Raw genomic sequence first — 24,722 nt, forward strand, 5'->3', positions numbered from 1 at the left:
TTCAAAACCATAAACTACACACCTGTCTTTCACACCTCATCATCCACCACACTGCTATGCACTGCAACCAATAACACGAAAATCACACCTTGGTGGTCAATAAGCACAAAATGGAAACACTTCCTACATAGGATCACAAAACAAGGACAAAACCCTTCCAACCACAAACCCTCCTATATGGAATAGCTGCTGACCATGTATGACAGTTTCAGTGCCATACATAGTTTGTAAGTGCTATACAAATGCTGCAAGGCAATAAAGCCATTATTTAGCATCACCCAGATTTGTTTTGATCCTTTTAAAATCATTGTTTCCATCACACTTCAGAATTACAAGACAAAATGTGCTTCATTGGTGCTTTAATAACTGCTGACATATGTTTAAATATTTGCAAAGTTCATTTACAGTTTTGTGTATTAGAAAAAATAGACGTCCTACAGTTTTTCTTTATGCACTCCCTATACGAAGGGCCACTGGAATTATGCCATCCTTCTGCGTTTTCTACATAAACATCTGTCACATAATCAGCAGATTTTAACAAAACAATTTTGTTTCTTGCTCAAACGGATTCAAAGTTACTAAAAATGTTGTAACGTGCTACTGCGCAGTAGGGATGTCCTTCACAAAGATTGACTGGTCACCTTTCAGTTATGAATAGCTGCATTTGTATATGGAACTAATACTAATGAAGTGAAACTTTTACCCAGACAGTGCTAATATGCAAACAAATAACAGAAAAGGAAATAATACTATAAAAAAGTGCCACACTGAACCACATAATTTGTGTTTTCTTGATGTGTGATTTAGTTAACCTTGCTGAATAATTTTGGCCTCCACTGCTGCAAATTCCAGTGGCCCTTCCTGCACCACAGATATTGTTACATGGCTCACTTTACAAAATCATCTCACTTTGCAGTGAGAGAAAGAAAGGTAAACAGCTCCACATTTATAAGGACAAGAATTCATAGTCTGGTATTTAAACTCGTCTTTGAACTTGTAGCAAATGTAACAAGATAAAAAAGGCATTTTTATTGAGCTTTCACCTTCTGAACGTCAGCAGTTTTTTTTTTTTTTTACAATTAAACTGTAGTCATTCAAATGTGAATGCAGTTTGTTTTGTATTATAAATACCATGCTAGCTGCCTTGGTCATTTGGGGAGGGCAAAGATTAATGTGGGCTGGCCTGGCCCTCAAATGCCACATCCACCCCTCCCCCCCATGGCTATGTCCCTGCTGAGAGACACTCATACAAGCATGCTTCTCCTCTTTGTGGTGTCTCTCGTGGTACCCTTGCTTCTTTGGAAGTACTTTGACTTTCTAGATCTTTATCTAAAGTTTATAAATTTCACAGTTATCAAAGACAGCCTTCTACTTGATAATCCTTGTCATTTAAAAAAGGTGTGTGGTGCTCAGAAGTGGGGCCCTTCAAGCAGCTCATAAGTGTATTTTAAAAATGCTTACATTCTGTTCATTCAAGTTATTGGTAACTACATTTTAGGTTGAAGCTTACGCTGTCCGGTTTGCTGACATCTTGGGAACATTTGGAAAGCTTCCCTGGGAATGCATTCTACCTATTGCTTACCATTGGATTGTGGTTTGTAATACACAGTTGATTGGTTTGTATTTGCTGGCTCTATTTGTTTTAGGTTGTCAAACTTGAGCTTGTTCCTTCCGTAGTCCAAATTCTATTTACTGTATTCTTCCACCAGTACTGGATTCCTGTATACAAGTCTTTCAATCTTGTTCTTATCTTGTCCTATTTGCTGTGCATTCAAAGACAGAGGTCAAATGTCAGGCTCTGTCTTCCAGGGAGCTTGATGTTTACTTTTCCTTCTCTGACTTCAAAGTGAGGTGAGAGGATTTATGTGACGATCATGTGGTGGTATGCTTAAGGAAGGCTGTATGATGTTATTTTCTTTTCTGGCACACAACAAACTTCAAATGTCTGTAAATGAACTGTGCAGATATTTCAGAATATATCATAATTAGAACAGCACAAATTAAGCACATTTTTGGTAATTCCAAATTGTGGTAGAAACAAATATTTTAATATGATAAAAACTAATCTATACACCAGGTGATGACATTGCCACACATCATTTGTGTGCTGTATACTTTTATCAGTAAAACAGTATGTCTGTGCAAATGTAATGGTCATTTCAATTGAACATGTGTTTTCTGTAATAGCAGTACACTTCCACACTATGCATACTTCAATTTATCCCACTCCACCCTACTCTTCACCCCTCTACACCATTCCACTCTACTCTGCACAATATCACACTTTGCTACTCCACACTGCACTCTTCTCTGCACTACTTAACTCTACTCCTCTCTACTCTATAACACTCTACTCTATACCAATGCACTCTACCCCCACACTACTCTACTATGCACTACTACACTCTTCACTACTGCACTCTCTGCCACTCCACTCTATGCCACTCTGCTTTGCAACACTGCACTCTGTACCACTGCGCTCTACACCAAAGCACTTACTATGTACCACTCCACTCTACACCAGTTCACTCTGTCATTCCACTATGCTCTGTACTGTACTCTACATCACTGTGATCTACCATGCACTCTACTCTGAAAAAGTCTATTCTAATGCCACTGTACTCTGTGCCACAGCACTCATCACCATTGTACTCTGCACCACTCTACTCTGCGCTACTGTACTCTACTCTATGCCACTGCACTCTACACTGCACCACTGCACTCTTCTCTACACCACATCAATGCACTCCACATCTTTCTCAAAGCAAAAACAATCAAACATCACTGCACCCTACACCAATCTGTTCTGCATCACTACACTCTATGCTACTATACTCTACTCTGCAACACTTTGCAACACTGCACTATATGCCAGTGCATTCTACGCCATTTTACTCTATGTCACTGCACTCTACACCACTCTATTCTACACAGCACCACTGTAGTAAGTAAACAAGTAAACAACTTTTCCCTGCCCTATCTGGCACTTACTAGCCTTGATAGCGAGGGCTGGCTTTTGCAGAGCCTCAAGGACCTTTCCAAGGTGGATCAGGTGATCCTGCCAGGTGAATAGACAGTTATGACATCTGAGCAAGCAGGACTAAACGTTTCCAGTCCAGCAAGGACTTGGTTCACCAGCCTCTGAAAGGTGGCAGGTGCATTCTTTAGTACAAAGGGCATAACAGTGAACTGATAAGTCCCACTAGGTGTAGAAAATGCTGACCTCTCTTTTGCTCCTGGGTCAGACTAATCTGCCAGTACCCAGGTGTTAAATCAAAGGTACTCAGGTATTTGTCTGACCCTCGTCTGTCTATGAGCTCATCAGCTCTTGGGTATCCATCTGTCTTTGTCAAAGAGTTGAGGCCCCTGTAGTCCACACAAAACCTCATTTCTTTTTTCTCTCCTTTGGAGTGAGGCTTGGGGACTAAAACTACTGGGCTAGCCCAGGGACTCTCAGAGGGTTCAATGACACCCACATCCAGCATAATTGTTACTTCTGCCTCTATGCTCTCTCTGACATGGTCTGACTGTCTGTAGATTTTGATTTTGACAGGCAAGCTGTTACCAGTGTCCACATCATGGGTACACCAGTTTGTCTTTCCAGGGGTCAGAGTGAAAAGTTCAGCATACTGGTTGAGGTCTTGCCTGCAATCAGTTTGCTGTTTTTCTGTGAGGGTGTCTGACAAGACCACTCCATTCACAGAACGATTTTGTGGGTTGCTGGAGGGGAGATCAGGGAGAGGTTCACTCTCATCTTCCTGTCCCTCATCTGTAACCATGAGCATGGTCACGTTAGCTCTATCACAAAAGGGTTTTAGACGGTTGACATGAATGGTTCTTTTGGGGTTTTTGCAATTGCCTAGGTCAACTAAGTAAGTGACCTCCCCTTTTTTTTCAAGAATGCGATAGGGCCCAGACTATTTGTCCTGGAGGGCTATTGAAGCAACAGGATCCAACACCCAAACGTTCTGGCCTGGTTGGAACTCCACCATAGCAGCTCTTTGGTCATACTAGAGCTTTTGAAGCTCCTGGCTGGCCTGAAGATTTTTTCTGGCTTTTTCCATGTACTCAGCCATTCTTGAACGTAAGCCAAGCATATAGTACACAATATCTTGTGTGGGCTCTTTGAAAGGTTTCTCCAAGGCTTCCCTTACAAGACTTAGTGGTCCCCTAACAGGGTGCCCAAACAAAAGTTCAAATGGAGAAAAACCAACTCCCTTTTGTGGCACTTCCCTGTAGGCAAACAGCAGGCAAGGAAGAAGGACGTCCCATCTTCTTCTGAGTTTTTCAGGGAGTACTCCAATCATGTCTTTTAGGGTCTAGTTGAATCTCTCTACCAGCCCATTAGTTTGTGGATGATATGGGGTGGTGAATTTAGAAGTCACTCCACATTCCTGCCATGTGTGTTTTAAGTATGCAGACATGATGTTTGACCCTCTGTCTGACACTGCCTCCTTAGAGAACCCTACCCTAGTGAAGATACCCAGGAGGGCTTTTGCAACTGCAGGTGCAGTAATGCATCTGAGGGGTATTGCTTCAGGATACCTATTGGCATGATCCACTACCACAAGTATGTATCTGTGTCATGATGCCGTTTGAGGGTCAAGGGGCCAACAATGTTGATCCCTAACCCTTTCAAAGTGTACCCCAACCACTGTATGTGGCATTAAGGGGGCCTTTAAGTGCCCATCCGCTTTGCCACTGCCCTGGCAGATGGGCACGACTGACAAAAGCCCTTCACTTTTTGGAACATACCTGGCCTGTAAAAGTGGTTAACTAACCTACTCCAGGTTTTGTTTTGGCCCAGGTGCTCTGCTAGGGGACTGTCATGGGCTAGAGTGAGAAGAAATTCTCTGGCCTTCTGGAGCGCTACCATCCTCCTGGTTGCACCAGGTTTGAGGTATCTGGCCTCAGTGTATAGGAGCCCCTCCTCCCAATACACCATGTGGGTACCACTGACATTTCCTAGCTCCTCCTGAGCAGCTTGCTGACTCTGACCTTCAAGAGTGGGACAGGTACTCTGCCCGTGGCAAAGCTCTTCCCTAGAGGGTCACCCTGTGCCCAAGAGCTCTGGGTAGTAAGGCCCAACCTCTTCAGGCTCAGTTCCCTCTAAGATGGGTGACTCCTCTTCCTGAGGAGAGGGGTCCTGTCTGGTGAACTGTTTTGAAGCTGGTCCCCCAGTCTTCTTGCCTTTTCTCTTGGGAGGCTAGTCCACAATTTCAGGATCCAGCTCTCCTTTTTCCCTGTGAAATTTGCTCTGTGCCCTTGTCTTGACACATGCCCATTCAGGGGTCCCTAGCATTGCTGCATGGGTCTTCAGCTCTTCTTCAGCCCAGGGGGAATGCTCCAGGTCATTTCCAAGCAGGCAATCTACAGGGATGGATGAAGATACAACCTCTTCTTTCTGCCCTACTACTCCCCCCCATTCAAAGGTAACCATAGCCATGGGATGGAACGTTGTCTCATTGTCAGCATTGGTGACAGGATAAGGCTTCCCTACCAGGAAAAGATTTGGGTGGACCAGGTGCTGAGTTAACATAGTGATAATAACCCTGTGTCACTCAGTACTTCTATCTTTTCCCAATTAAACAAAGGGTACTACCTGTATTTTTGCATATTACTTGGCCAGGCAGCACAGGATAATTATACCCCAACCTCAGTGACTAATGTTGCCTCTGAGGGGACACTGACATGGTCAGGCCACACCTCTGACCCCATCTGGATATTGGCAACTGCATTTACTGCAGGTTGACTAGAGACATTGTTCTTGTTTTTACAGCCAGAGTCTCCAGTTTGGTGCTCTTTGGTTTTGCAATCTTGGCACTAAGCCTTGCTGGGGTCAAAGTGTGTCCCTTTGTACCCACCCCTGGACTGGGAGTAGTTTCTGGGCCCACCCACCTGTGCAGATTTTTGGGAGCCTTGAGAAGACTCTTTGTTATTTTTACCCTGGTTCCCATTGTTCCCTTGTGGGGGGGGCTTTTTGGCCTCTTTCTTTTGGTCTGCCCTACCAGTGGTAGTTTTGGTCACCCTTGTTTTGACCCAGTGGTCTGACTTCCTCCCCAATTCTTGATGGGAAAGTAGCCCCAGGTCTGCCAGATGTTGATGTAGCCTATCACTGAAACAGTTACTCAACAGATCCTCTATCAAGATCAGAGTATGCAGCCCGTCATAGTCTTGTACCTTGTTTTCAGCTAAACAACCACCCAGCATTTTTACTGAATGGTCCACAAAGTCTACCCAGGTCATGCTCTGGGATTTTCGAGCCTCCCTGAACTTTATCCCGTACTTTTCCGTTGTAATTCCAAAGTCCTCAATCACGGTACCCTTCATGGGGTCATTGGATTTAGAATCTGCCTCATTCAGTGTCAGGAGCCTATCCCTGCACTTTCCTGAGAGTAACTCCCACATCAGTGTGCCAAAATGTTTCTTTTCAATTTCCCATCCAATGCAGGCTCTTTCAAAGGCAGAAAACTATTTTATTTCATCATCCTCTTCAGTGAAGGGAGGGACAACTCCTTTTGGGAGTTTGATGTTGAAAGCTTTTTCTTTCAACACTCGAATGCTGCCACCAGAGATTGGTCCTAAGCCCAACTCCTTTCTTTGTTTTTCTATCTCCAAGAGCTGACTCTCCAAGGCCAGTCTCCTTGTCAGCCTGGCAATATTCAGGTCTGTCTCTGTGGGTGCTCTAGAGCTGTTGAGGGAAGATGAGCTACCCTCAACCCCATTCTCCACGGGATCTTCACCCATCACAGATGCATCATCATCATTTATCTCATTTGTGGGGTTTCCTCTTTCGTACCGGGCCACCAGAAAACTATGTTTCTCTGTTTTGGGGCTTTTTCTAGACTGAATCTTGTATAATCTGCAGAGATTCCTTAGTTGGTCATAGCTATATGCCTCATAAGGTTACCATGTTGAGCTCTTGGGTTTTTACCTCTGTATCAGATATACTTACTTCACTAAAGTTGGAACCATTTTAGAATTTAGAATTCCCCTTTTTGGATAACCAACTAAAGCAAGTACTTTAAAACTTTCTTTAGAGTTGTAGGGACCTAACCAGGCCCCTTTCAATCATTTTTAAAAAGTTGTAAAAAATTGTTAGGCAATTGGAAAAATCACAAAATAATTATCTAAAGACAATTTACAGAGTTATTTGTGTGTTCACACAATTGACAAATGGTATCAGCAAACGCAAAGTCTTTATCCCACCGCTGATACACCAAATGTAGGAGGCTGGCCCTCTATGTATTGTGCAAAATAGGCAGACTGTGCAGGGGGTCCAGGCAAAAATCAGATCCCCCAATGCTCCAGTTTTTGAGGTAGCTCGGTCGAGCAATTAGGCTAATCTAGGAGGAGTGCTAAGCATTTGTTGTACTCACAGTATCAATCATGCACCACACACACTCAAGGAATAACTTGAGACCTATTTTATAAACATACTTCACATTTTTATATAATTTTTAAGACCAAGATGGTTAAGATATTATAAGTACTTTTGAGTTATGATTTTTCAAAGTTTTAATAACGTTAGTAATTACGCACCACAGGAATCAATAGGCAGTCACTTTTAAAAATGCATTAAAAACCGTACAATTGGAGCCCTGTGGAGCTGGAGGTAAGGTTCTTTGAGGATGACTCACAGGACAACCTTCTTGGTCCTCTCTGCCAGCTGTTCAACTTTGGTGGAGGTAAGCCCTTGCTTTCCCACACAGGACAGTACCCCTGTGCACTGTGTCTCTTGCAGCTGCCAAGACCTGTTTGCATCTCCTCCAAGGGACCTTCAGGCGACATACAGCTCGAGCCCCCAGCCCTCCTTCCTGCAAAGCCCAGCCTCCTGCTTGGTTCTCTGATGGCGAGGGATCCTCTTTTGTAGTTCTGCATGAGACTCCTCTGCGATTCTTGTGTTCCCATCCTGTGAGTGCTGCCTCTGCTCCTGTGGACTCTCTGCGATGCTGAGGGACCCCTGTGACTCCCCCTCCTAGGTTGAGTCCTCCTGGCCTTGCTGGTCCCCCACAGCACCACCTTTCCACTAACCCTGAGTTTGCCTTCGTCAAGGCTTGTTGGTGGAATTCCTGCACCAACACCCACCTGCAATCTTCACTCTAGCATGGGACATCTGCATCCATCAGAAACTTCTCTGGCTCCAGGGCTGCAGTGCTGACTTGTTCTTTATCACCGTCGACTAACTCCTGCAAGTAAAGCTGGGTGGGTAGTAGCTCCTAGCCCTCCTGGACTCCACTGTGACTCTTGGACTTGGTCCCCTCTCTCCACTGGCTTTTTTCAGGAATCCACCACTGGTTTTCTTGCAGTCTTCTCTGGGTGTCTTCTTTTTCTTCTTTTCCTTCTTTTGGGGGGTTTGGGGAAAATCCAGTGATTTACTCCTGCTTTCCTGGTCGGGGGGGGGTACTGTGTTACTTACCTCTGTGGTTTTCTAGTACTCCCAGCTCCCCTCTACACAATTTACTTACCTAGGTTGGGCACTTGTGTTCGCTTTCCATTTTTTTAGGATATGGCTTGTGCTCCCCCTAGAGTCACTATTGGTTATTGCTATTTGCACTATTTTCTAACATTTTTATGCCTATTTCATGCCTATTTCTGATTACTAGTGTATATATTTAGTGTATTACTTACCTCCTATTGAAGGGTTGCCCTTCTAGTATGTCGTGGTGATTTTTTCCAAAAATAATTATTTTTGTACACCTGAGAGTTTCTTTCATGTTTCTTTCATGTGTGTAAGTGCTGTGTGACTACAGTGGTATTGCATGAGCTTTGCATGTCTCCTAGATAAGCCTTGGCTGCTCATCCACAGCTACCTGTAGAGAGGCTGGATTCTAGACACTGCCTACACTTCACTGAGAGGGGATACCTGGACCTGGTATAAGGTGTAAGTACCTTGGGTACCCACCACACACCAGGCCAGCTTCCTACAGCCACTGTGCACCATTTCATAAATATGGCGACCAGCTGGTGCTATGAAATGGTGCTAGCAGGACCTATGGATTTTGACGCATCCAAAATCCATAAATATGGACCATAGTGAGATACGTTGGCTTGGATGAAAGAACTTGCATGTCACTCACCCTCCTGGCAGATGTTATCGCCACTAAGAAGGCTGTTTTGATGGTGAGCAGCCAGAGGGGATAGTTGTGCAAGGGCTCAAAAGGAGCACACATAATAAGGACCAGATTTAAGTCCCATTGGGGCATAACAAAGGGCGTAGGGGGAAACATATGAACAAGCCCTTTGAGGAATCTATGTACAATGGGAGATTTGAAAAGTGAAGGCTGATCAGGTAGCCGTAGAAATGCCGATAAGGCAGAAAGATAGACCTTGAGAGTACCCAAGGCTGAACCCTGCTGGGCAAGAGATAGTATAAAGAGAAGGATATCAGAAAGAGAAGCAGAATGTACAATAATAGACAAAGCGTTTCCAATGGCAGGCATATACCGTTTTAGTGGAGGGACGCCTGGCTGCCAAAATAACTTTACAGACTTCAGAAGGAAGGTCAAAAGCCATTAACTGTTGACGCTCAATCTCCACACATGTAGACGCAGAGTTGACAGGTTTGGACTGAGCACCTTCCCCTGCTGCGACAGAAGATCGTCCCGAAGGATTGATGCTAATTTTCAGAAGATCCATATACCAAACTCTCCTTGCTCAATCCGGACCCACAAGGATTACCTGGGCCAGGTCGTTCTTGATTTTCTTGACAAATCTGGGCAGAAGTGGTATGGGTGGAGAGGCGTACAGGAGGACTGAATTACACTTGTGACAAAAAGCGCCACCGAGCGACTGCCACCTTGGAAACTCCAATGGGCAATACTGCTGACATTGCATGTTCTCTGTGGAGGTGAACCACGGCTCTCCCCACTGCTGAAAAAGTCCTTGCGTCACCTCTGGTTGGAGATACCAATCGTGATCCGCTAGGCACTGATGGCTGAGTTTGTCTGCCCTGGTCTTCAGAGATTCTGCCAGGTATTGAACCACTATGGTTATGTTCTGCTGTCCCAGCCATATCCAGAGACGCAGAACCTCTTGACAAAGGGTCCACGACCCCACACCACCCTGCTTGTTGCAGTACCACATTGCGGTGGTGTTGTCCGTGAATACCTGCATTATCTTCCCATTTACAACAGGAAGAAATGCTTTCAATGGCAGCCGGATCACCCAGAGCTCCAGCAATTTGATATGGAGTACAGATTCTGCCAGAGACCAGAGGCCTCTGATCTCCACCTCTCCCAGATGGCTTCCCTATCCCAAAAGTGATGCATCTGTCACTACTGTGAGATCTGGTTGGGGAAGGGAGAGGAGTCTGCCTCTGACCCAGTTGCAGTTCACTAACCACCACTGCAGGTCTTTTGCAGTTCCCTCAAAGATCCGAACTGTGTCGTTAAGATTCCCCTGATGCTGCACCCATTGGAACTTCAGGCCCCACTGCAGAGCCCTCATATGTCATCTGGCATGCTTGACTAACAGGATGTAGGAGACCATGAGGCTCAATAGCCTCAGAGTCTGTCACACCGAAATCCAGGACAGAGGCCATAACATCGGTATCATAACCTGAATATCCTGGACTCGCTGCTCTGGAGGATAAGTCCGAAACTGCACTGTGTCCAGAACAGCTCTGATGAAAGGGAGCTTCTGAGAGGGAGTCAGGTGTGACATTGGCACGTTTATAGTGAACCCCAATGAATGCAGGAGGTTCGCCGTCGTCTGAAGGTGGTTGACGAGAGCCTGGGACATCGGAGCCTTCAACAGTCAGTCGTCGAGGTAGGGGAAGACTGAAATCCCTAACCTGTGCAGATGAACTGCTACCACCACCATCACTTTGGTGAACACCCGAGGGACACTGGTGAGACTGAAAGGAAGCACGGTAAACTGAGAGTGCTCAAGGCCCACCTTGCACCGCAAGTAGCGTCTGTGGGCAGGCTGGGTGGGGATTCGAAAATACGCATCCTGCAAGTCCAACGCTACCATCCAATCTCCTTGGTCTAGGGTAGACAAGACGTGAGCAAGAGTGAGCATCCGAATTTCTCCTTTTTGAGGAAGAGATTGACATCCCTTAAATCCAAGATAGGGCGAAGACCCTTGTTCTTTTTTGGCCAAGAGAGCCATAATATCCTCATGAAGCAAGATTAAGTGATCCTCTATCAGCTGTTTTTTAATGGAGGCACAGAGGGAGGGAAAGACTGGAAGGGGTGGGAAAAGCCCTTCTGTATGATCTGCAGGACCCATTTGTCCGATGTTAATACCACCGGTGAGAGAGAAGAAATTGAATCCTCCCTTCAACTGGACGAGTATGGTCTTGCAGAATAATTCTAGGAAGAAGTGGGCACTTTGGAAGAGGGGGGCTGGGTGGTGGCCGACCTTTGACTAGACCTTCTGGGTCTGAAGGTACCACAACCTCCTCCTCGCACTGGATGCTGAGTTGACGGATGATGGTGGCTGACTTGTGGGTGGCATGGTACCACACCCCTTCCGAAACCTCAAAAGGGGCGAAGGGCAGACTACTGGGAAGCAGGCACATAGAGGCCCAAGGATCTGGCCGTAGTTCGAGAGTTCTTGAACCACTCAAGCGCCGAGTCTGCCTTTTCTCCAAAGAGGAGCGAGCCATCGAAGGGCATGTCCATAAGTTTGCCTGGACATCCCCCGAAAAGTCAGACGTACGGATCCAGGTGTAGCATCGAAGGGCCACCGTCGATGAAATTGCCCTACCAAGTGAGTCGGTTGTGTCCAAACCTCTCCGTATCATAAACTTGGCTGCATCTCTCCCATCTTTTACAGCTTGTGTGAGGGTGTCCCACATGCCCTTTGTGACCTTGGGCAGCACCTGTGCACCGTATCCCACAAATTATGGGGAAAATGGCCTAATATGCATGAGGTGTTTACAGACCTCAATGCCAGGATGGAGAAAGAAAAGAAACATTTTACAAGCTGATCCAGCCTCTTAGATTCCCTATCCAGGGTAGCAGAAGGGAAGGCACTATAGGACATGGAGGCCTAGACCACCAAGCTCTCTGGGGTGGGGTGATGGGTGAGGAAACTAGGATTGTTTGGAGCTGGTCTATGGCGGCAGCTGATAGTCCTATTAACAGGAGCCCCTGTGTTGGGTTTGGACCACATCCCCAGCAGGACATCAGTGAGGGATTCATTGAAGGGTAACATCGGCTTCGATGTCGAAACCCCCGGCTGAAGCACCTCAAACAGGAGGTTAGTCCTGACTGGCACCACAGGCAACTCTAGGTCCAAGACCTCAGCTGCCCTATGAACCACTATAGCATATGAAGCCCCCTCCTCCGTAGCCACAGTGGGAGGTGAGAGCATGCCAATATCTTGAGAAGTATCCAGTCCACTGGCTTCCCCTAGTTCCTCATACCAGTCCATATGTTCCAATCCATACTCTAAAGGGTCATAGGATCCCTCCCATTCCTCCCCTGTACCTGGCTGTTCAGAAAAAGCCTCAGGTACTGATCTGGCCCCTGTCGGCGCAGTCGAAGTCAGAATCGGCATCGTATGACGTTGTTCCGGATCATCTGGGATAAGGATGGGGCTCGCTCCACTGGTGGGCGCCGGCAGAGAGGGAAGCGTCAACGTCAGGAGTGACACCAGAGGAGGCCGACTGTGTGAACTCAGCATCGACCCTAATCTGGTATCAGATCCTGGAGTCCCCAACGGCACAGAGGCCAAAGCCACTGGCATCAAACCTGATGGGGTCCCTGCTGAGCCTGCGGGGCCTGGAAGGCGCGCCAGAAGGGGCAGCCTGCTCAAATACAAGGCGCATGGCATCGTAAAACTCTTTTAGCTGAGTGGGGGTCGCTCCAGCTCCCGGGAAGGGGGCAGACTCAAAGTTGTCCCTGGCATCGGTTCCACAGAACCGTGCCTAGAACGTCGACGTTCCCAAGACACCTTGTCAGCCGACGTGCATGGCGAAGTCGAAGTCAGCTTGAACTTCTTCTTCTTCTTGTGCCTCTTCCCCAAGTGTCGGGAGGTCCTCGAGTACGAAGAAGAGGACTTAGGGCACCTGGAGCGGTCCCGCGACCTCCTCAATCGTGACCATGACCTCCTAGGAGTCGCACCAACTGAAGTCGACTGCCGGGCCACCATAAGCTTCAGAGACTGATCTCTCAAAGCTTTCGGGCCATGACCCAGCAGTCAGAAAACAACTTTGAGTTGTGGTCTCTGTCGAGGCACCAGAGACATACCTGATGGGGGTTCGTCACCAACATTGCTCGATGGCAGGCGCCACATGGCTTAAACCCCGTCTTTCTCAATGTCATCCTGCACAGACTGCAAAAGACTTCACAAAAAGATCAAAAAAGGCCTGTCAAAAAAGGCAGAGGGTAGCTCGAATCGGGACCTGCGCTTAACCGCCGTGGAAGGAATTAACTGACATACACGCACCGGGGTGGTGCCTTTATAGGTGACAGTGACATCACAGACAGCTCCAATGATGCTGACGATGCAACTTGGAGCCGAACGACGCACGTGGATCCAAATCACGGCACCCGACGGCAAGCGCAGGTTACTGCTCAGCAAAAAATTCCGGATTCCAAGCTGATGCCAAAAAATTCAAAGGTAAGGAATATGTATATCAGAGATATAAATATATATATATATATATATATATATATATATATATATATATATATATACACACACACACATACATGTGAGCAAAGCGGTTCTTTAGCCGAAACACATTATCGGAAATAAATCTTTGTTTGACTTGTCGCTAAGTGAGCGATTTCTTCACTAACGCCTTCGCTTGGACTTTGGATATTTTGACCGCTTGGGTGCAGGCTCCGTCCTCGAGCAGGATTCTGTATGATATATATATATAATTTAAAATTTCTAAATATGTTAACTTATTTCAATATTATTTCTTATGGGATGTTACTTTAAGTCCTTGCCTCCATTATTTTCTATCAAAGGGTGATGCAGTACCAGTTTTTGCAGTTTTTGGTCAGGGGTGGTTCTGGACGTACTCTAAATCTGAGCTGAAGTACATTTACAACTGTTTCGTAGTTCTGTAAGTCTTGTTGGGAGAGATCTGTGGGTTAGTAGGTGCAGTGCTTATTTTCTTAATAAAAAAAAAAGTGTAAGGTCCCTTCTAGCGAGGCTACTGCAGTCTGCACTACCTATTGTACCTGTTAGCTCTGCCAATGACAGTATTAGCACAACTACTAACCATCGCACTACTGCAAGTATGACAATTCAGACCATTACAAGCCATCCAAAGTTATAAGAATTGTGTGGGTGGCAGCTATTGTTCCTTTTTAATGTGTAATGTGCCACCAAGTGGTTGACTGTCATTAAAGCCGGTGCTGACAATTAAGTACTGGTGCTGAGCACCCAAAACCACTGCCTAAAATTAAGCACTATGTAGGTGACCCTGGGAACTGCTTTCCTAGTGGTGGGGGGAGGAAGAGCTGTGTCCCACAGGAGTCTGCTTGCCCAGGGAGGAGAACAGCAGCTAACCACAGTGTGAATGGCTCAAAGGGATCAGAGGAAGCTTGGAAGAGCCCCAAGAAGTCACTTGAAGTGCCAGGAGTGGCACTCTTCCTGCCTTGTGGCCTACTCAAGTCCTTCTAAGGAGAGGTAATGTCCGACTTGCCAGAATCAACCAGAAAAGACTGATGGATTTAGAGGCCACCATGGACAAAGACCCAGTCGAACTGTGCTAATTCTCCCTTCGTAGTACTTCAGCAATTACACCATTCCCCTACACTGAAGGAGGTAAATCCTCTGAAGCAGAATGTAGATTGGAATAGACTGGTGGAGGTGCCTTTGTGGGGCAGCTACTTAGCCATTCACCTAACTGTGAAAGGAAGGAAGTGAGGGTTGCCCAAATGTGCCCTTGTGAGTGCAACAGGTCGCCCCATATCCAGTTTACCAGCACACCCAGGCTTGGTAATTCTACATGCCCAAGAGAAATCGACTGTAAAACATTTGCTAACAGAATTTGATTTTATTGAACATTCATATTCTCACACAAAACCCATTTGCAATGAACAGACAAAACACTAGGAAACTACTCCATTGAAATAAAGAGAGCCTTTATCTGAGCTTTGGGCATACTTTGTTCTGTAAAGAACTTTGTAGATGCCATAGTGCATCACTGTGGAGTGTCTTTCTTTGTATGTATCATATTAAGTTCTGTTATGATTAAATACTTATCATTTTCTAAAAAGAAAAGCATTGGGTGGACTTTTCATTATTACATCTATTGTGTGACTGTTCGAGTTCTGAGTCTCTGCCCTCATACTGCCTCCTGGAAATGCTTCAGACTGCTTGTTTTTGCTACTGTTGGCAGTCAAGTGCAGAAAGGGTGTACTTGGCCCACTTTCAATAGCAGTAGGGGTCCCAGGACACCAGTGGCAAATTATCTCAACCACTATGGTTTGGGCTCCGTACCATGTGTCAGCCCTGTGCATCTACAAATGTGGTCTGAAAAATGTTGTATTGGACATCTTGGACTGTGAGTGTAAATAGCTGAACTATGGTGCGTAAGAGTGATCAACGCACCCTGGCACATGAAACTGTTCCCTCGTCATTTGGCAGGTGATCTCAAAAATAGATAGTTTATAAGAATTCCTAGGATGGTACAGTCTGTTTTATTCCTGCCACATAAATCCTGCATTTCTGTCTGTAGCTCCACCCTTTTTCCCTAGTACTTGCGTTGACTGCCTGTCTAATGCTGTTTTGAAAGGTTTTCTATTTCCCAAAAAACAGTGTTTTGAAGATGAAACAGAAATGTCTCGGAATGAAACCTGGAGAAAATCTATTACATGCTTGTTGTCAGGACTGTTAAAATTATCATTGGAATAAAAAAGTTGGGGTGCTGTGAAAAGGATGTATCCAAGGAAGTATAATTGGGAATCCCTTTACAGAGGTGTGGCCTACATAATGAAGGGTGTGGTTTAAAATATGTCAACTAGACTCCTGTGCTTGAAATACAGGGACAACTAACCAGCCTTTGGGCGCCTAGCTAAGTTTTCTGTTATTGTATCCTGACATATCGCACAACTAACGTATGCATAAAACATGCCAGACCTATTGCTTGTTAGTGGAATGAAATATATAAAGAACAAAATGGTGTTCACATGAATAATTTCAATTGAAAACATTTCAATCCTACAAATATGAGTCTATGAATTAAACACTGTCAAAGCCTGTGGAAGGGGAAGTGGTCATCAAAATAGGTCTGTCACTGCTGTTCTCTCCTTCACACCACTTTCCTCTGCAATGTCTCACTCTGTTAGTCGCTTATGCCTTAGCCTACCCACATGTTTCTGAATCCATTCATCTGCATATTTTACACAGGGGTGTGGAATTTAATAATACTATCTTCTTGTCCTTGGGACAGGTTGCTTCTTAAATCTACTTGTCCTGGAAAAAATCTACTTGTCCCTTTGGTGCCTTGTAGTGCGGTGACAAATTATGGCAACAATGTCATTATGTAAGAGCTCTGATAATATCCCCTCTGATTGTGCCAGGGCTAATACTATAGTAGGGCTTGAATACTTGCAATCTCAATCCCCACTATAGCAATTCTACATGTTGGGGCTGGAGGAAGCAGTGAGCAATAGTTCCATGGCTGGAATACCATAGAGTCTGTAAACCTACTAACTTTCATGTTTTAAGGATTTTCACCAGATCTTCTCTAACTTTTTCCCATAATGAGAAAGGTTGGAAATTTACTCCTGACAATAGGAGGAGTAGAAGTTCTTCCAGGGTTGGGAAAAAAGTGGTTGGAGGGAAATTGAACTTGTAAACGCTCAATAGATTTTCACATGAGCAAATCTACACATGCATATTTGCTCATGCTAAAATGCAGTTCATAAATATTTTGTAGGAGTACGATTTCCTGATCTACTTCTGTAAGTTCTTGTGAATTCATGAAAGGCACTAATTTCAAGACATATACCCTGGGTGCACTTTTGTGACTTTCTTTAAGAATTGGGTCCCTAATTAGGTCTGGCGTTAACAAAGACATTTTGTTTTTATTAAACTTCTATTTCTCTCACTATCTATCGACTGGTTTTACTGTGAGTGATCGCATTCTGCTCTTCCACAAGGAGCATATTGGCACACAAAGTTTTGTTCAGTGCCAGGAACTACTGTGGCAGTTGGTGGCGTAATGACACTGGAGGTGGTCCCCCTGCAAAGAACATGGAGGGATCCCACCCCCACTCCTACCCCCCCCCCCCACAAGACTCCCTCAGAGCAGGTGCTGTGCTGAAGTGGGCCCCCTGGAGGGGGCTGCGGGGCCTTTGTTAAGCCACTGGTGGCAATGTGTGCTTTTTGAGACAAAAAACTTTTTTTGCTTTTTGCCAATGTTTGTTACAATGGTGAGGGCCTGGCAGTTCCCACAACAATAAAGGGTTACAAAAGTCATGTCAAAACAAGACACTCATTGACGAAACCAAAAGACTAACAAAAATGTTGGTCGGTTGCCTTTGCCAGTGGTTGTTTATTTTCAAGCTTTCCATAATCTAATTGAAAATGGTTACATTGATTTTCCATTAGGAGTATTTTTTTTAGAAATACTAGCATGCATCAACCCATTTTACTAAATGACGCTTGAAAGAGCACCTAAAATTTCATAGTAGCAAAACTTTTTTTCCTACTTGAGTTTTTTTCTGAACTCTTGCATACAAGCTTCTGCAAACATTTTCATCTAATCAGAGAGCATTCTGGGAGCATTATACTTAGCCTCTTATTGTTAAACGTTTCAAACATGTATGTACACTTTTTTTTTAACTGGAACCAATGTCAGTAGTGCAGTGTGACCATAAAACGTTTATTTACAGCGCACACCCTAATAATGAAGTCTTTTCATTAAAGAACCATAAATAGAAGTTTGAACACCATTTACACACAGATACATATTACTTGCACTGAGCCAGGGTGCTCCCAGGCAGACTGGGAGCCCATGCAGGCCCCCTCCAGCCCAGCAACTGTGCTGTCAGGCTGGAGAATGCACACTGTGCATGTGTGTTTGGTCAGCCTGAGACAGCCGGATAACATGTCCACAGTGAGGGGGAGTACTGTGTCACCCACATGGCACCACCCCTTTAAAAGAAAACGACAATAAACAAAGTTTATTATTGTTTTCTTTTAAAGGCTTTGCAGCTGCCCCTGCTGGTGGGGGTGACGTTCCTCCGCCCTAATGGAGGAGCCGCCCCTGTTTGACAGCTGTGTTTCACAGACTTCCCAATAACATCGCACGTGACCATCGCTCTGTACAAGGTTTGGATGCTTAATACCTTTATGATCCAGTGAGTGACAGGCACTGTAAGAAACTTGCACAGCATTAGGTCCAGAACTCTCAATGGTGCACGTCATAAAAACCTACCCATAACCTGAACTCACCCAGAGAACTGGATGTGACACAATTCATTGCAGGAACTACACAAGAGTCACCGCATGAACTACACAAGAATCATATTGTTGCATGAACAAAAACTAGAAAAACAACCTTTGGAAAAAACAAAGGCCCAGATTTATGTGAAAGTGACACAGTACAATAGCAGCGCCACGCAGTGCCACTTTAGAAACGCATTGGTGGTATGTAACTAGAGGAATACGGTGCACTCCTGCTTTTTTCCCCGCTGTGCTGGGGCTGAATTAAGCTGCCTGCGCCAACGCAGGCATCCTTATACCATAGTGCAAGGGTGTCTGCGTTGAGGAGATAGATTGTTGACACCTTCCTGCACATAAACAACCTATAATGGTGATTTGGCACTTCCATGAGTGCTGCAAAATGCAGCACACAAACCTTCCTGCGTGTAAACAATCGTCCATGGCATTTTGCCTCTTCTGCGTATGCTGCATTCTGCAGCACACATAGAAAAAAGCAAAAAACGAGGAGAAATAAAAGTATTCCTCCTCGTTTTGCACTGCTAGCGCCACCCCTGGGTTGGCATTAGTTTTTGGTGCTGCCTCAGGTTTACGACAACTCGTAAATCTGAGGCTGCATCAAAAGCAATGGGTGTTGCGGTGGAATGCCCATCGCAACATCAATTGCACGTCCGTCTGACACAGAAAACTGCGTCGATGGGGCCCATATTTAAAAGATGGCTTAACGCCACAAAAAGGTGGCGTTACATCTCCTTGTAAATATGGAGCAGTGCTTAGCGCAACCGGAGCGTCACGAAAAGTGACGATCCAGTGGCGCTAGGGGCTCTTAAATTTGCCTCAAATTCTCCTAATGAACGCGTGATAAAGCAATGGTAGATGTAAACTGGTACAGGATTTGTAAACATGGATTATGACCTTATGGATTTTAGGGGTCATTGCTAAGAAACCGTTATTATGTGTTAAGGACATTAATGGTCCCGTTTCAAAGTCAGGTTTTAATTACTGCCAAGTCTCTGACCTGGCAGGACCTGCACCACTTAAAGCCCTGAAAATAGTTGAATAACACAGTTGAAAATGATTGCTCCAGACTACGTGTGAAGCCCACACCATCTATAGAATACACAACTGCAATTTAGCAAGAGCTTCCAGTACAAACACAACATGGAGAACAAAGGTTCACATGATGAATTACTAACGTTTCACCAATTATACCTTTGCATTTCCTGATTCAAATGTACGTTGATGTTTTTATAAAAGATGTGCAAAAGACCTGCCCCTCTCCCCTTTCAGATTCTCATATTTCATCATTTCTTTTTGGAAAACAAAAGTCACTTCTATCCGGTTTGTAAATGGCTATATTAAAATGCCGCAAAGCGAGTCTATCCACAGCAAACAATTACTGTTCATTTTATTTGTTTGCAGAGCCCTGCAAAGCTATTTTCAACCTGTAAAGCCTAGCAGTGTGCTCAATTTTCAATCAAAATGCGGACTTTCTTCATCGGCAGACAGCGCCCGTGCAACGCACCGTCAAGCACGAAACACACATCACTATAACATTCCTAAAAAATGACTGACAGCTCAGCACTGTAAATACATGAAACAGTATGAAAACCAGATAAACACAGAGTAGGTATTGTAAAATGTTTCTGTGCGCACTGCACATTACAACATTTGGATCATGCTATTTCTGGTCACTGAGGGCTCCAGGTGTTTCGAATGAATGTTCTAGAGAACTACATAATAATACTTCACAGGCAGCCAAACAAACTGTGTCATACAGTACGTAAACCTAGAAAAAGACATGCAATGTTTGTCGTTCGCTGTGGTATGCTAATTGTGCAGTGGTATAGTGCGTGTGTGGCCTAGTGGCCGCTTAGTTCCAGGGTTTTAACTCCAAACGTCCTCACATACCTGAGAGTGGACGAAGAAGGTTCAATAAAAGCTTTTCTTATCACCTTTATGGTCAGCTGATGCTTCGCAGAGTCCTTGAAGCCGAACTATTTTTTTCTCAGCGTGAAAAGCATCCGTTTCCCTAATTTGACGGAGACTCCTGTCCTTGAAACGTGATTTTCTTTCAGCAGCGCGCTATAAATACCGGGTCATAAGACGGCCTGGACTTTCTCCCAAGTCGTGCATGTCGGTTTAGCTATGTTTGGTAACACGACCTGGTGGATTAGGGCCAGCACAAGGGGAGATTATTAGCAGACCTCTCTGGCCGCTGCGCACACAGTGACGCAGCAGGTTTACCAGTGTTCACAGGGCTTCCTCAATAACGCAATCCCGTGAGCTATTAGCGTTTTAAACTCCTAACCGGACTTTTCTTGCCACAAACTGAAAAGTAAAGCAGTTTCACTTAAGCGAGCTGATGGCCGCCATGAGTGCGAAGCAAACACACAAAAGGAAACAGAAGTTCGCTTGCAGTGGAACATATCGCCAAAAGTGCAATTATCCATGTAACTGGCAAATAAAGTGCAATTATCCATGTAGCAGGGTCGATGTCATGCAAAGCGCTCGATTACTGCCCAGCGAGATCGCGCTGCCTACGAAATACAAATAAAAAGTAGTCCAGAAACCATATGGAAACCATTGAGGCTCGTATGTTTTCAGTAGCTGGCCGGTGTGCTCAAAGAGGGCTAAACACCAGAAAAGGCATGACGTGTGTATGCCTTTCACTAATAAAATCAAGCCAATTTTAAAAGGCAAGGCCACGAACCAACCAAACTGATTGAAGTGGTTAAAAGCCCATAGAGAGATTACATCAGGGACAGAGCGCTCGACCCTAACAATTGAACTCTCTTTCTGTCCCCCTCCTCTTTGGAGGCGGGGAGGGATTGGAAAGTTTACTAGGGAAAACATTTTTTAGAAAAAGAAAGGGGCGGAGCTGGCGATCCTGGCATCAGATTGTGCCCCCTCCCTGAAACAGACCAAACCAGGGACCACTGTTTTTGTCTGTTCTTTCCATTGGTGATTGTCCTAGGCACACATGTGGGGTACTGTTTTCATCTAGAAAAGTGTGGGATCGCTGAGTGGTAGGAATTTTGTGGAACCCCACAGGTTCTGGAACTTGCCCTCACAGATGTGAGAGAAAAATACACGGTTGCACTAGTCGAGGCATGTCACAAACCAGGGATCATTTTGGAGTAGTGATAATATTTTTCAGAGTATGGAAACTTGGAAATTGATACCCTTCACTATTTCATCAAATTCTGACACAAACAAATGTTCAGATTCAAAAGGTATCCCCCAGCTTATTAACTTTAGGGACTTTTGAGAGGTTTCGAGCTGAGCGGTTGAAAGGTAAGGACTGGAGTCAGGCTCAGTTGCTCCCATAACCATAAACTCAGCTTTGTCTCAATTCTTGCAGAGAAAGCTCTGCTTCATCCAAGAAAGCATGTGCTCTAAGCAGGAGGTAATGTTTATTTAGTTGTAAGATCAGCTGTCTAGCAAAAAGTGATTTTTGTGCCACATGTGCACATTTGGAGGTTCACATGACCAGTGGTGTAACAATAGCCCCTGCATCCCCTGCAGTGCGGGGAGGGGGCCCAAGCTATGGGGGTTGGGGGGGCAGGCACTGTGCACGGGCCCCAGGACTGAGAGCTCCTGACTGGGTCTGAGCATGGGGGCATAAAAATGTCACAATAACTCTGGTGATTAATGTTACTACTGGTGAGAGATCCAAATTTTGTCTAGTGGCAATTTTTACACATCATAAAGTAGCACAGAGGGATAATGTGCCTGCTGCAAAGAACGTGTACCATGCAGATCCCAAAACTGACACGTTATGAGTGGTGCTTCAAAAAAGAAAAAGAAATGTATGTCAGATACAGGCTATGGAGAGGTGAGGAGCAATGTTGGAGAGCGGTAGTGAGGGAATTAGTAGAAAAGCAAGTCGGGTGCCAAAAAGACTGTCACGCCAGGTGCCACCAGTGCTAAAGCTGGCCCTGCGTGGGAGGCCCCCCTTCATGTATTTTGCAGGGGGACCCCCTCAGTTTTGCTAGTTACGCCACTGCCTATGCCATGGGGTATACATATACATTAAACAGAACCTGTGAGTAGATACAGGGTATGTAGACAAATCAGCAGACTCAATGCCGATTTTATGACTACAGTTAGTTAGAAACAACAGTATCCATGAGAAAGGGGATCCGGAAATGCCCGACCACTGTTCCAGGGTTTCTGACAATATTATGTGGTCAGCTGCATCATAAGCTGTGTCAGTGTATACAAGTGGTGGTTAAAAATTGGCTTGTAGATTACTAGTAATTTCATATAAATAGGTGATGTTTTAGCGAACCTGAATCAACTCCAGAATGGAGAGGTAGTTTGTGTTTTTGTTTCAGACGTGGTAAAGAGAAGGCGTTGTTTAAAGCATGTGTCCATCATTGCTTTCCAGTGCTTTCATCTTGTCCATCATTGCTTTCCAGTGCTTTCGTCGTGTTTGCCTCGACAGCTTGTTGGTTTTCTCAGGTGTGACTGAGGTGAAAACAGAGTGTCACAGAAGTGGCAGAGTGGGAGAGTATATAGAATGATCCTGGAAATTGAAGATAGGGTTGTGGATTTCAGGAATTTTAAAATGTATAGCACATATTCTGAAGTTCTGGCAATTACATTGATCACTGCAGCCTGTTGGTACTTAAACCTGTGACTGTCCTGTACTTGCGTTACATGCATTTCTTCTCCGACTCTGCTAAATGTTCTTTCTCTGTTTAATAATCTCTGTTGTTTAATCATTGCAAGTATATTCTTTGTAGACCCAGGTACATGCTCTTTTCTCTTGTCCCTTCCTGCTGCGTGATATGTCCTCGAGACCATGAAGCAGAAGTTTGAAATAAAGGCCTTCCGAAGTTCCAAGTCATGAGCATTCTACTTAGTTCAACCTGTCAGCATAGGATATATATTGATTGTAAGCTGACAGTTGAACGAGGATACTGATGGACTCTAGCCATTAGCATGTCGCTTTAACAACATTCATCTGCACATTTTGCATCAGTTTTTTTTGCATAGTTATGCAAAATTTTGAAAAATATTGCAAGGTTTTGCAAAATTATGTGAAATGGAAGTACAGCATTTTGGCTATATTTTATGGTGAAATGCGTCCACGCGAGGACACGTTTTGTACTAAGATAATGGCACAAAGAACAGAGGTGCCGCGAACAAAAGCAACTCACATTAAGGTTGTACGCATTGCTCCTGTGCTCCAGCGATAGAATTTTTTCCTCAAATTGTCTTTAATTACGTGACCAGGCATAATTACGACATTTTTGGAATTTCACGTAAGAAGTAAAATGAGAAATTCCCGAAATTACAGTGGCATAATGAAAAATTTCGCCTGGGCCTCATTTTTATTTACTGGTTTATGTGCCATAATGGGAACTTAACTCACTTAAATCAAATGTGCATCTGAACTGTATGTCATGCCTACCAAGGTGACTATAAAGAGTAATAATCAGAGGAAGTAATGGTCAAGTTGAAATAATGTCTAGGGAGAAGTAATGCATAGATAAACTAAAAGGTCAATATGAAGTAATGGTTCAGATACAAGTAATGATCAGCTTTAAATAGTGGACAGACGAAGACCAGTAGAACATAGTGGTCAAGCTGACGCAACTGTGAGTGAAAATAGTGCAGCTTGATGTACTGACATACGTTTGTAGTAAGAATACATCTCATTTGAGCAGGTAAGCATGTGCAGGGGCGATTGCTCCTGCCTCACATGTATGTTATGATTAGTTTAAAATGCCATTGAACTCCGGCACTGGGCACAGTGTGCTACAAATACAATGGATTATGTTTGCGCTAATAAAAGGTTGCTGTTATAGCAACATGAGGCCAAGTAAAGGTATTTTGTATTCTGTAGTCCTTGTGCGCTGTAAATACGTACATTTAAAGTAAAGTAAATCCGTAAGTTTGTAGACTGTCTCACCTTAGGTCCATGTCTCCGTCTATCCAGTACGCCAGAATGTTAGAGCCGGTTCCTCCCGGGCATCATCCCATGATCAGCACGACAACAGCTTGGATGGGGTGAATGTTGAAGATGAGCGAGAGCACAAAGCCAGTCAGGGGCATTATTCCAAACTGGCAGAGGAAGCCCACAATGACACCCCGAGGGCGTTTGATGTGCCCCCAAAACGTCTTGGCATTCACAGTGCAGCCCATGGAAAACATAACCAGGGCCAGCATGACCCTGAGCACGTTGCTCAGAACTGTGTTCAAAATGAGGTTAAAATTGTCAGGTGGCAGCAGCAAGGAGGTGCCCTCGCAAATTGTAGCTTTGGACGAGCAGTTTGGAGAATCCATTATTGCTGCAAACTTCTTCATTTTTGGGATACAGAAGATCAAAACACTTTTTTCTAACGGGA

At 44.8% G+C, this 24,722-nt stretch overlaps 1 long non-coding RNA gene across 1 annotated transcript in view; it reads right to left on the minus strand.

The window, feature by feature from the left end:
* LOC138258597 (uncharacterized) overlaps positions 1–20,485 on the minus strand; it is a 44,130-nt gene extending 23,645 nt beyond the window's left edge. Inside the window, exon 1 of the long non-coding RNA XR_011198441.1 lies at positions 20,275–20,485. This is a non-coding gene — a long non-coding RNA (uncharacterized lncRNA). The remainder of the gene's footprint in view (positions 1–20,274) is intronic.
* Positions 20,486–24,722: the final 4,237 nt, after the last annotated feature.

Source organism: Pleurodeles waltl, chromosome 9 (assembly GCF_031143425.1).
Source record: "Pleurodeles waltl isolate 20211129_DDA chromosome 9, aPleWal1.hap1.20221129, whole genome shotgun sequence".
NCBI classification, from domain to species: Eukaryota; Metazoa; Chordata; class Amphibia; order Caudata; family Salamandridae; genus Pleurodeles; species Pleurodeles waltl.